The sequence below is a fragment of the Hordeum vulgare genome, chromosome 4H, assembly GCF_904849725.1.
Source record: "Hordeum vulgare subsp. vulgare chromosome 4H, MorexV3_pseudomolecules_assembly, whole genome shotgun sequence".
NCBI classification, from domain to species: Eukaryota; Viridiplantae; Streptophyta; class Magnoliopsida; order Poales; family Poaceae; genus Hordeum; species Hordeum vulgare.
Genome location: NC_058521.1, coordinates 428,954,514 through 428,967,592, shown reverse-complemented (window position 1 = coordinate 428,967,592; position 13,079 = coordinate 428,954,514).

Genomic DNA, 13,079 nt, shown 5'->3' with positions numbered 1-13,079 from the left:
GCCGGGGAGGAGAGATCTATCCAAGTAGGTCTGACAAACTCATCTCCTGCATTTACTTTTTTTTGCCAGTTGCCTCTCGTTTTCCTCTCCCCCACTTCACATTTGCCATTTTCATTTGCCTTTCTCCTTTGCCGTTTTCTTTTTATTTTTTCCTTTCCATTTCACCCACGTGCTCTTAGGTTTGTTCGTGAGAGACCTTTCCTCATGGCCAAACCAAACTATTTCAGAAAATTGGAGGAGATTGAAACTAATGTCAAAGGTTTCATGTCTTCACAGTTTGACCAAAATAGTTACTTCCGTAGGGAATTAAAAGAGCAAAATTCCTTTTTGGTCTGTTTGAGTAAAGAGGTTGATGATATTGCCAATGATTTTCTTGCACTTAACTCCCATCTTGCTCATCTTGAAAAATTGGTGGGCCAAATTTCTGACAAGCAGGCTACCTTACTCAATAAGATGGGAGCTAAACCTGAAATTTGTGATGCAAATCACGAGGATCTTAAAGTGCTTGGTGTGTCTCCTCTTGAATCTTTGTTTTCGCGTGTCAAACCTATTTATGGAGGGGCTGGATATGAATCCACTTTGGTTGAAAAATGCCCCAATGATTCGGAGTCCACCCATCTGCATGATAAAGGTGTGGAGAGTGGAGTAGAAGAAATCAAAATTTTGGGTTGTAATGAAACTCCCACTTTGGATTTCAAGGAATTCAATTATGATAATTGCTCCTTGTTTGAATGCATTTCTTTGATGCAATCCATTGCAAACTCTCCACATGCTTATAGCCAAAGCAAAGCCTTTACCACGCATATCGTAGAAGCTATGATGAAATCTCTTGAAGAGAAGCTCGAACTAGAAGTCTATATACCTAGAAAACTTCATGATGAGTGGGAACCTACTATGAAAATCAAGATAAAAAACTATGAGTGCAATGCTTTGTGTGATTTGGGTGCTAGTGTTTCCGCGATTCCAAAATCTTTATGTGATATTCTTGGTTTTCATGAGATTGAAGAGTGTTCTCTTAATTTGCATCTTGCGGATTGTACTATCAAGAAACCCATGGGAAGGATCGATGATGTTCTTATTGTTGCAAATAAGAACTATGTACCCGTGGATTTCATTGTACTTGACATAGATTGCAATCCTTCATGTCCCATTATTCTTGGTAGACCATTCCTAAGGACTATTGGTGCTATCATCGATATGAAGGAAGGTAATATTAGATTTCAATTTCCTTTAAAGAAGGGCATGGATCACTTTCCTAGAAAGAAAATAAGATTGTCTTATGAGTCTATGATGAGGGCTACCTAAGGTTTGAGCACCAAAGATGACTATACGTGATTCCATCACCTTTTGCCTAGCTAAGGGCGTTAAACAAAAGTGCTTTTTGGGAGGCAACCCAACGAATCTACCCTTTTTCTTTCTGTTTTGTGTTTTCCACACTTTCATAGTTCTGTTATGATTGTGTTTTTTGTGTTTCTTTATGCGTTTGTGCCAAGAAAAACCGTTATGATTAGTCTTGGGGATGATCGTTTGGTCATGCTGGAAAAGACAGAAACTTTCTGGTCATGATTTTTTTTTCTATAAGAGCTTTTGAGTTGATTCTTTTTGCTTCTGATTGCTACGCAAATTCTTCAGACTGTCGTAATTTTTCAGAATTTTTGATGTACCAGAGGTATACGAAATATACAGATTGCTACAGACTGGTCTGCTGTTAACAGATTCTGTTTTTGTTGTGTTGGTTGCTTGTTTCGTTGAAACTATGGATAGTATCGGGGGGTATTAGCCATGGAAGATTGAAAATACAGTAACCCAACATCAGCATAAGTAGAATCTAAGTTTTCTACTGTACCTAAGGAAGTGGTGGTTTGCTTTCTCATACTAATCTTATCACGAGTTTCTGTTTAAGTTTCGTGTTGTGAAGTTTTTAAGTTTGGGTGAAGTTCTTGTGGACAAAAGATAAAGAGTGGCAAGAGCTCAAGCTTGGGGATGCTGAAGGCAACCCAAGAGATTCAAGGATGTCGTAAAAGCCTAATCTTGGGGATGCCCCCGGAAGGCATCCCCTCTCTCGTCTTCAATCCATCGGCAACGTTACTTGGGGCTATATTTTTATTCACCACATGTTATGTGTTTTTTCTTGGAGCGTCTTGTATCGTAGGAGTCTTTTATTTTTGTTGCGTCACAATCATCCTTTCTGCACACCTAGAGAAAGAGACATGCACACACCGTGATTTTGTCGAGCTTCACTTATATCTTTTGGTAGATAATTCAGCTCGCATGTGCTTCACTTATATCTTTTGAGCTAGATACTTCTGCTCTATGTGCTTCACTTATATCTTTTAGAGCACAGCGGTGCGTGGCTTGGTAGTTGATCAAGGCTTTGAAAGTAGTCTCAACAGGGGTAGTTATCCAAAGGGATACAAAAACTTCCACCTTCATGTGCATTGAATAGTTAGAGAAGTTTGATTCATCTCAATTAGTTTTGAGTTGTGGTTATGGTAATACTGAAATCATGCTAGTAATGTGTTGTGGATCTAGAAATACTTGTGTTGAAGTTAGTGATCCCGTAGCATGCACGTATGGTGAACCGCTATGTGATGAAATCTGAGCATGATTTGATTGGCATCCTTTGCGTGGCGGTCGAGATCGCGCGATGGTTTATACCTACCAATCCTTCCCCTAGGAGTATGCGTTGAATGCTTTGTTTCGATTACTAATAAAACTTTTGCAACAAGTATATGAGTTCTTCATGACTAAGGTTGAGTCCATGGTTTAGATGCACTTTCACCTTCCACCATCACTATCTTCTTAGTGTCGTGCAACTTTCGCCGGTGCACAAAACCCACCACTAGCCTCCCTCAAAACAGCCACCATACCTACCTACTATGGCTATTTCAAAGTCATTCCGAGATATATTGCCATGCAACTACCACCATGACATGTTCCCCCACATCTACATTGCCATTGCATGATCGTAAGATAGCTAGCATGATGTTTCCATTAATGTCTATGCCATACTAGATCATTGTCACGGTACACTACCGAAGGCATTCCATATAGAGTCATCGTTGCTCTAAGTTTTCAGTTGAAAGTGTGATGATCACCATTAATGGAGCATTGTCCCATGTGAGGAAATAAAAGAGGCCAAAGATGCCCACGAAAAAAAAGTGGCCAAAGAGCCCACCAAAAAAATGAGAGAAAAAGAGAGAAGGGACAATGCTACCACTTTTCCACACTTGTGCATATTAAGCACCATGATCTTCATGATTGAGAGTCTCTCATTTTGTCACCACCATATAGCTAGTGGGAAATTTTCATTATATAACTTGGCTTGTGTATTCCAATGATAGGCTTCCTCAAAATTGCCTTAGGTCTTCGTGAGCAAGCAAGTTGGATGCACACCCACTAGTTTTCTTTAAGAGCTTTCACATACTCTTAGCTCTAGTGCATCATTTGTATGGCAATCCCTACTCATTCACATTGATATCTATTGATGAGCATCTCCACAGCTCATTGATATGCCTAGTTAATGTGACTATCTTCTCCTTTTTTGTCTTGCAACCTCCACAACACTCCACACCATCTATAGTGCTATAACCATGGCTCCCGCTCATGTATTGCATGAGAGTTGAAAAGGTTTGAGAAAGTAAAGGTGTGAAACAATTACTTGGCCAATACCGGGGTTGTGCATGATTTAAATTCGTTGTGCAATGATGATAGAGCATAGCCAGACTATATGCTTTTGTAGGGATAACTTTCTTTTGGCCTTGTTATTTTGAAAGTTCATGATTACCTTGCTAGTTTCCTTGAAATATTATTGTTTCCACGTCAATAGCAAACTATTGTTTTGAATCTAATGGATCTAAATATTCACGCCACATAAGAGGAGTTACAAAGGACAACTATACTAGGTAGCATGAAAGCATCAAAAATTCATTCTTTATCACTTCCCTACTCGAGGACGAGCAGGAGTTAAGCTTGGGGATGCTTGATTCGTCTCAAACGTATCTATAATTTTTGATGGTTTCATGCTGTTATCTTGTCATCTTTGGATGTTTTATGTACCTTTTATATCTTTTTTGGGACTAACTTATTAATTCAGTGCCAAGTGTGAGTTCCTGTTTTTCGTGTGTTTTTGGCTCTTTTCAGATCTGCTTTTGGAACGGAGTCCAAACGGAATAAAATCCCCGAAATGATTTTTTCCCGAACGGAAGAAGATCAGGGGGCCTGTGGGCCAAGCCACAAGGGCTACAGGGAGCCCACAAGCCCCCACTCCGCCACTAGGGGGAGGCGGCGGTGGGCAGGCTTGTGGCCTCCGTGGCGCCCCCCTGATCTAGATCTTGCGCCTATATATTCCCTAAAAATCTTTAAAAAAATCAGGGGAGCCTCGAAAACACTTTTCCACTCGCCGCAAGCTTCCGTTTCCGCGAGATCTCATCTGGAGACCCTTCCCGGCGCCGTGCCGGAGGGGACTTTGGAGTTGGAGGGCTTCTTCATCAACATCATCGCCCCTCCAATGACTCGTGAGTAGTGCACTTCAGACCTACGGGTCCGCAGTTAGTAGCTAGATGGCTTCTTCTCTCTCTTGGATCTTCAATACAAAGTTCTCCATGATCTTCATGGAGATCTATCCGATGTAATCTTCTTTGGCGGTGTGTTTGTCGAGATCCGAAGAATTGTGGATCTGTGATCAGATTATCTATGATATATATTTGAGTCTTTGCTGATTTCTTATATGCATGATTTGATATCCTTGTAAGTCTCTCCGAGTCTTGGGTTTTGTTTGACCAACTAGATATATGATTCTTGCAATGGGAGAAGTGCTTGGTTTTGGGTTCTTACCATGTGGTGACCTTTCCCAGTGATAGTAGGGGCAGCAAGGCACACATTGAGTAGTTTCCATCAAGGGTCACAAGGTGGGCTCTGTTGTTGATATGAGATTGTCCATCTACATCATGTCATCTTGCTTAAGGCGTTACTCTGTTCTTTTGGACTTAATACACTAGATGCATGTTGGATAGCGTTCGACGTGTGGAGTAATAGTAGTAGATGCAAGAAGTATCGGTCTACTTGTTTTGGACTTGATGCCTATAGATATAATCATTGCCATAGATGACGTTATGACTTTGCGCGGTTCTATCAATTGCTCGACTGTAATTTGTTCACCCACCGTCTACTTGCTTTCATGAGAGAAGCCACTAGTAAACACTACGGCCCCCGGGTCTATTCACATCTATCGTTTACACCTCCGCTTTTACTTTGCTTTGTTACTTTGTTGCTTTCGGTTCTCACTTTGCGAACAATCTATAAGGGATTGACAACCCCTTCATAACATTGGGAGCAGGTTCTTTGTGTTTGTGCAAGCACTTGTGATACTCCCTCACTGGATCAATACCTTGGTTCTCAAAACTGAGGGAAATACTTACCACCGTTGTGCTACATCACCCTTTCTGCTTCGAGGGAACACCAGCTCAGGGCTACAAGGCCACGGGGAAATCCTTTGCATATTTTCCTAGTGGGGATAACTTCTACCCACTTAGTGACGTAATAAACAGCAACTAGGATATGAGTATACCCGTTGGATTTTCGAAAAGGTCCCATATAATCAAAGCCCCAAACATCAAATGGTTCAATGACACGTAAATAGTTCGTAGGCATTTCCTGACGTTTACCTATATTACCTATTCTTTGACATTCGTCACAAGACAAGACAAACTTACGGGCATCCTTGAAAAGAGTGGGCCAATAGAAACCTGATTGCAATACCTTGTGTGCAGTTCTATCTCCCGCATGGTGCCCTCCGTAGGCCTCGGAGTGACACTTCTGTAGGATCTGTCCCTGTTCATGTTCAGGTACACAACGTCTAATAACACCATCTACTCCTTCCTTATAAAGGTGAGGATCATCCCAGAAGTAATGTCTCAAGTCAAAGAAGAATTTCTTCTTTTGCTCGTATGTGAAACTAGGTGGTATATCTTTGGCAACGATATAGTTTGCATAATCAGCATACCATGGTGCACTACGTGAAGTATTGATGACATTCAATTGCTCATCAGGAAAGCTATCATCAATAGGTTGTGGGTCATCAAGAACATTCTCCAACCTAGACATTTTATCTGCTACGGGGTTATCAGCACCCTTCCTGTCGACAACGTGCAAATCAAATTCTTGTAGCAAGATAACCCATCTGATAAGTCTAGATTTAGCGTCTTTCTTCTCCATGAGCTACTTAATAGCAACATGATCAATGTGAATAGTTACTTCAGAATCAACTATGTAAGACCTGAACTTTTCACATGCAAACACGACTGCTAAAAATTCCTTTTCCGTAGTAGCATAGTTTCTTTGGGCACTATCTAGAGTTTTACTAGCATAGTGAATAACATTCAACTTCTTATCAACTCTTTGCCCTAGAACAACACCAACAACATAATCACTAGCATCACACATGATTTCAAAATGTAAGTTCCTATCAGGTGGTTGAACAATAGGTGCGGTTATCAAGGCCTTCTTAAGTATTTCGAAGGCTTCCTCACAATCATCGTCAAAAACAAAAGGAATATCCTTTTGCAAGAGATTGGTAAGAGGACTAGAAATGTTATAGAAGTCTTTAACGAACCTTCTATAGAAACCAACATGACCAAGGAAACTTCTTATACCTTTGATATCTGTGGGGTATGGCATTTTCTCGATTGCATCAACCTTAGCCTTATTGACTTCAATACCTCTATCAGAAATTTTATGTCCTAAGACGATGCCTTCATTAACCATAAAGTGGCACTTCTCCCAATTCAAGACAAGATTAGTGTCTTTACATCTCTGCAAGACTCGATCAAGGTTGCTGAGGCAATCATCAAAAGAAGACCCGTAAACGGAGAAGTCATCCATGAAAACCTCGACAATCTTTTCACAAAAGTCAAAGAATATAGCCATCATACATCTTTGAAAGGTGGCAGTTGCATTACATAAGCCCAAAGGCATACGTCTATAAGCAAAGGTACCGAAAGGGCAGGTGAAAGTGGTTTTCTCCTGATCAGCTTGTGCAACTAGTATTTGGGAGAAACCAAAATAACTGTCTAGAAAGCAGAAGTGTGTGTGTTTAGACAGTCTTTCTAGCATTTGGTCGATAAAAGGCAAAGGGTAATGATCTTTCCTAGTGGATTTATTCAATTTCCTAAAATCGATCACCATCCTATAGCCAGTAATAATTCTCTGTGGGGTCAATTCATCCTTATCATTAGGGACAACGGTAATACCTCCCTTCTTAGGGACGCAATGCACCGGACTCACCCAATCACTATGAGCAACATGATAGATAATACCTGCTTCCAGGAGATTTAGTATTTCTTTTCTTACTACCTCTTTCATCTTAGGATTTAATCTCCGTTGATGATCAGCAACTGGCTTGGAATCAGGATCAGTTTTAATCTTGTGCTGGCCTAGAGTGGGACTAATGCCCTTAAGATCATCAAGAGTATATCCAATAGCAGCACGGTGCTTTCTCAGAGTTTTTAGTAACTTCTTTTCTTCATGCTCTGAGAGGCTAGTACTAATAATAACAGGATATATCTATTTTTCATCAAGATAAGCATACTTAAGAGTATCAGGCAACTGTTTAAGCTCGAACATAGGATCACCCTTTGGTGGGGGTGGATGCTGCGGCAACAAAAGACCTTCCCCGGCAACGGCGCCAGGAATCCTTCTCCTGCAGGCTACGCCTACAGGGACTTCCTTGGCAAATATGCAAAGGATTCCCCCGCGGCCTTGGAGCCTTGCGTTGGTGTTCCCTTGAAGAGGAAACGGTGATGTAGCAGTGCGGCAGTAAGTATTTCCCTCAGTTTGAGAACCAAGGTATCGATCCAGTAGGAGGATCGCGTCAAGTCACAAGTACCTGCACAAACACAAAGAGCTTGCATCCAACGCTATGAAGGGGTTGTCAATCCCTTATAGATTTTTTGCAAAGTGAGAAGTGAAAGCAAAAAGTAAACAAAGCAAAGTAAAAGTAAAAGTGGAGACGATAGTTGTGAATAGACCCGGGGGCCGTAGTGTTCACTAGTGGCTTCTCTCATGAAAGCAAGTAGACGGTGGGTGAACGAATTACTGTTGAGCAATTGATAGAACCACGCAAAGTCATGACGTTATCTATGGCAATGATCATATCTTTAGGCATCACGTCCAAAACAAGTAGACTGATACTTTCTACATCTACTAATATTACTCCACACGTCGACCGTTATCCAGCATGCATCTAGTGTATTGAGTTCATAAGAACAGAGTAACGCCTTAAGCAAGACGACATGATGTAGATGGACAATCTCAAATCTATGATGAAAGCCCGTCTTGCTACCCTTGATGGCAACAACATGATGCGTGCCTTGTTGCCCCTTCTATCACTGGGAAAGGTCACCGCACGGTATGAACCCAAAACCAAGCACTTCTCCCATTGCAAGAATCATTGATCTAGTTGGCCAAAAAAACCAAAGACTCGGAGAGACTTACAAGGATATCGAATCATGCATATAAGAAATCAGCAAAGACTCAAATATAATTCATAGATAATCTAATCACAAATCCACAATTCATCGGATCTCGACAAACGCACCGCCAAAGAGGATTACATCGGATAGATCTCCATGAAGATCATGGAGAACTTTGTAATGAAGATCCAAGAAAGAGAAGAAGCCATCTAGCTACTAACTACGGACCCGTAGGTCTGAAGTGGACTACTCACGAGTCATTGGAGGGGCGATGATGTTGATGTAGAAGCCCTCCAGCTCCAAAGTCCCCTCCGCCAGGGCACCGGGGAGGGTCTCCAGATGAGATCTCGCGGAAACGGAAGCTTGTGGCGACGGAAAAGTGTTTTCGTGGATGCCTTGATTTTTTCTGGGATTGTAGGGAATTTATAGGCCAAAGAGCTAGGGAAGGGGAGCGCCACGGAGGCCACATGCCTGGTCGCCATGGGCCCCCTGGCCACAGTAACAGGGCTTGTGGGCTCCCTGTGGGCCTCCTTCAACCGCTAATGATGCCACGTCATCGAATTCCCATCTCAGACCCGCGTTGATTCGAGTCTGTCCGGATCCAAAATTTGAAAACAAAAGAAAAGTACTTTGTAAGTTCATTACAAATATTAAAAGAATATGTATATGAAAGAAAGAATTAAAAGTATGTATAATAAATTGTAAAAGAAAGTATAATAAAAGAAAGTATTTAAAAAAGAAAAATCAAATAGTAAAATAAATAATGAAAGAAAGAAATAATAGAAAAGGGAAAAGGAAAAATAAAACAAAACGAAAGAAAAAAAAAGAAAGAAAAAGCAACCCCCCCGGCCGAGCTGGGCCACCCACCGGCCCAACCGGCCGAACCCTAGCGCCTCCCACCTCCTAGCGAGGGAGCCCCTCGCTACTCCCTCCCCTCCCCCTTAGCGCCGCCACCCTCCCACGCTCCCCTCGCGGCCCCACCCCCCCACCAACAGCGCTCCCACCTCCCATCTCTCCCGTAACTCCCTGCCCACGAGACCCCCCACCCCACGCCAGATCCCCCACCGAGACCCTCCCTCACGACCCCCTCCTCTCCACCTCGCCCCACCTCGACCGGCACCCCTCTCCTGCCTCCTCCCGCCGGCGAGCTTCTCCACCCCTCCCTGGCCGGCGCGCCTCCCCCCCCGCCGGCGAGCCGATCCCTCATCTCACTTCCCCACGGCCTCCTCCTTCCGGCCGGCGAGCCCCTCCCCTCTCCCGGCCGGCGAGCCCCTGCTCCTCCAACCGCCGGCCACCACTCCTCCTCCTCCGGCGGCGAGTTCCCCCCCACGGCCCCATTCTCCCGCCGGCGAGCCCCCCCCTCGGCCTTCACCCCGCCGGCAGGGGCCCCGGCCTCCTCGAGGTCCCTCTTGCCGGCCTCACCCACTTCGGCCGGCTCCATCTCCGGGGGCCCCTCCTCATCGGAGCCCCTCTCGGCGAACCTCCGGCCGGCTCCTCCTCGTCGGCACGCCCGTCTTCACCGGAACCGCGTCACCGTCGTCACCTTCACCTTCGTGCGAACTCCGGCTTCATCGGGCCATCTCGTCACCGTCGGGAGCCCCTCCTCGGGCTCCTCCCACCATGTCGATCTCCTCACCGCCCCGGTTCCGTTCCGGCAAACGAGGCCTCGATCCGTCGACGGTAGACTCCGGTAGGAAGGATTGAACATTTGGTTCTCCTATGTTAGTTAGCAGAGAGTTGTTCTCTGTGTGTTAACAGAGAGATGAGTGTTGAGAGTTTTGAGAGAAATAAAGAAAAAACAAATGTTGTATTAGGTATGTATGTATGTATGTATTTGATACCCATATTTATGTATGTATTTGCGTATATAGGCATGTGGAGAAATACGACATGTGTATGGTTATGTATTTGTGATTGATGAAATGAGTAAATGGCCTTAGGTCACTTACCGGTGGGGCCAATGCACCCGCTGTCTATGACAGGGAGGCCCCACGCGATAGTTAAAATAAAAATAAAAATAATGTTTTTATTAAATAAATAAATAAATAGATATATTAGTTAAATTAATTAATTAGACTAATGAGAGTATGACACGCGGGTCCCCCACTAAATTATCCTGATTAAATAATAAGTAATCTTAATAAAAACTTGTGGCTATGACGTTCGGGACCCGCAGGTCAGTTGACCAGCCAAATGTTGATGTCAGCATGACATCGCGATGATGTCATAATAGGATTTTATTAAATCATTTAAATCTGTTTTTTAATTCCTAAATAATTAATAAAACTTTGAAAATTAATATTAAATAATCCGTAAGTCAGATCAAAATATTTTCAACATGAAAGTTGATCAGCAGATCGAGACGAACCCGGATACACGGCCCGTTCGTCTGTCACGCGTCCCTAGCATAGCAAACTTGAAACTTTTCCATCGTTTCCAGTATAACCGGTAGTAGCCCGAGACCCGGAAAATATCGTCAGATATTCTTCCGACCCGTCTATGACGGATGTTGCTGCGTTAGCTCATGTTTAGCCTGCATCTTGCCATGTCATGCTATGTGTTGCATCGGTGCTATTATTTATTGTTTCTTCCCCCTCTTCTTACCGGTAGACCCCGAGACTGACGCTGTTGCCGGGTACATCTACGACCCTGCCGATCAGTCCTTTGCCGCAGAGCAGCAAGGCAAGCAAACTCCCCTTGATCATTCCTATATTGCCTATGTCTTTCTTCCTACTGCTTGCATTAGTATTTTGCTACTGTTGTAGTTAGGTCCTATATCTGATGCATAGCCTGTTTTTGATGAACTGCTACTTTCAGTCCTGTACCTTTAATCTGCTTAGTATAGGTGGAGCAGTCATCCCCTCTGACCCCGTAGCTCAGTTGCCCCGCTTGTTTTCAAATCTCGATCTCTGATCAACGAGCCAGACCCGACACAGCACATTCACCCCCCTTCGTTGTACGACGCTATAGGGATACTATCGGGTTCCGAGGGTGACACCTCGCTAAGTACTCCTGATGATATCTCTATGGTATAGCTAGTCGGTCGTGGTTATCGAGGGTGATTCCTCTTTCACCATTCCCGATGACGCCTCTGTCGTGCAACCCCGCGAGTGTGGGACCCCCGAGGGTGATTCCTCTAAGCCCACCTTGACGGGTACATCGTTCGGAATCCAACGAGGGTGATACCTCGGATCCCCCCCGATGTTACAACCACACAGTTACTTGACCATGTTACTGGGATCATTGGTGATTAGTTGTAAGACGGGTGGATTCCCGTGAGACTGTGTTGTTGGCCTAATTAAAATGCTAATGGATTTGGGTATTTGATCTGGGTTGGTCGGAGACCTTTTCGCACTAACCGGCTACGCGAGAAGAATTATGGGTATTCGGCGTCGCGGTATCAGCCGAAGCTTTTCAGATGCCAGCAATGTAGCGGCGCGCGCCCGAGTGGTCCCGAGATGCATCGCGCGTGTGATTAAGGGATGCTAGGACTGACGTCGGCCGCCCACGCCACGTGCAGGAGCGTGAAGGGGAACTGGGCCCATGAACCCTTTGTGCTTAGGATTTAGACCGGCGGGCTGGCCTCTCTGATTAGTCTTAGGTGGGGCTGCGACGTGTCGATATTCCGAGGCCGGGCAGGACCCAGAAAAGTATGTCCGGCCAGAGTGTTATCGAGCGTGACGGGACATGTGGTGCACCCCTGCAGGGATGAAAATTAACTATTCGGATAGCCGTGTCCACGGCTACAGGACGACTTGGAGTTGTGCCCCGATCTTTTACAACTACAATTGTTACTTAACTGGAATTAGTTTGCCTCGGGATTACTTCCTCGCAGGGAGTCGAGGGAGGATCTTTAGGCGTGACCTCACTTTAATATTGCTGCAACAATATGATTATTATTGTGTTACCCCTGTTCTACTCTCGTCTATTGCTGCAAGACCCTGAAGATGCTAGTCTTCGATAGGACTAGGCCTTCTCTCTCTATTCTCGCATTGCTGCAGTCAGTCCACATATAAACCCCCTTCTTTGATACTGATGCATAATTAGAATAGTTCTGATGTAAGACTTGCGAGTACTTTGGATGAGTACTCACCGCTATTTTGCTCCCCCCTTGTCCCCTTGATCCGTTTGCTGCGACCAGATGATGGAGCCCAAGAGATGGAGGTCCCCGCCGCCGACGACTGCTACCCCGACGGTGCCTACTACTACGTGGAGGCCGCTGATGATCAGGAGTAGTTAGGAGGTTCCCAGGCAGGAGGCCTCGCCTCGTTCGATCACTGTATCTTTTGTGCTAGCCTTCTCTAAGGCACCCCATGATTTATGTCTGTACTTAGATATTTGTTGCTTCCGCTGACTCGTGTGTTTATCGAGCTTTCGTATTCTAGCCCTCGAGGCCCCTGGCTTGTAATATGAAGCTGATCTTATTTTTATTTGTGTCTAGAGTTGTGTTGTGATATCTTCCCGTGAGTCCTTGGGTTTGATCGTACGCATTTGCGTGTATGGTTAGCGTACGATTAAGCCGAGGGCGTCACAAGTTGGTATCAGAGCCAACTGCCTGTAGGTAGCCCCCTTTCCAACTCCTTGGCCGAAGTTGAGTCTAGTTTTTGA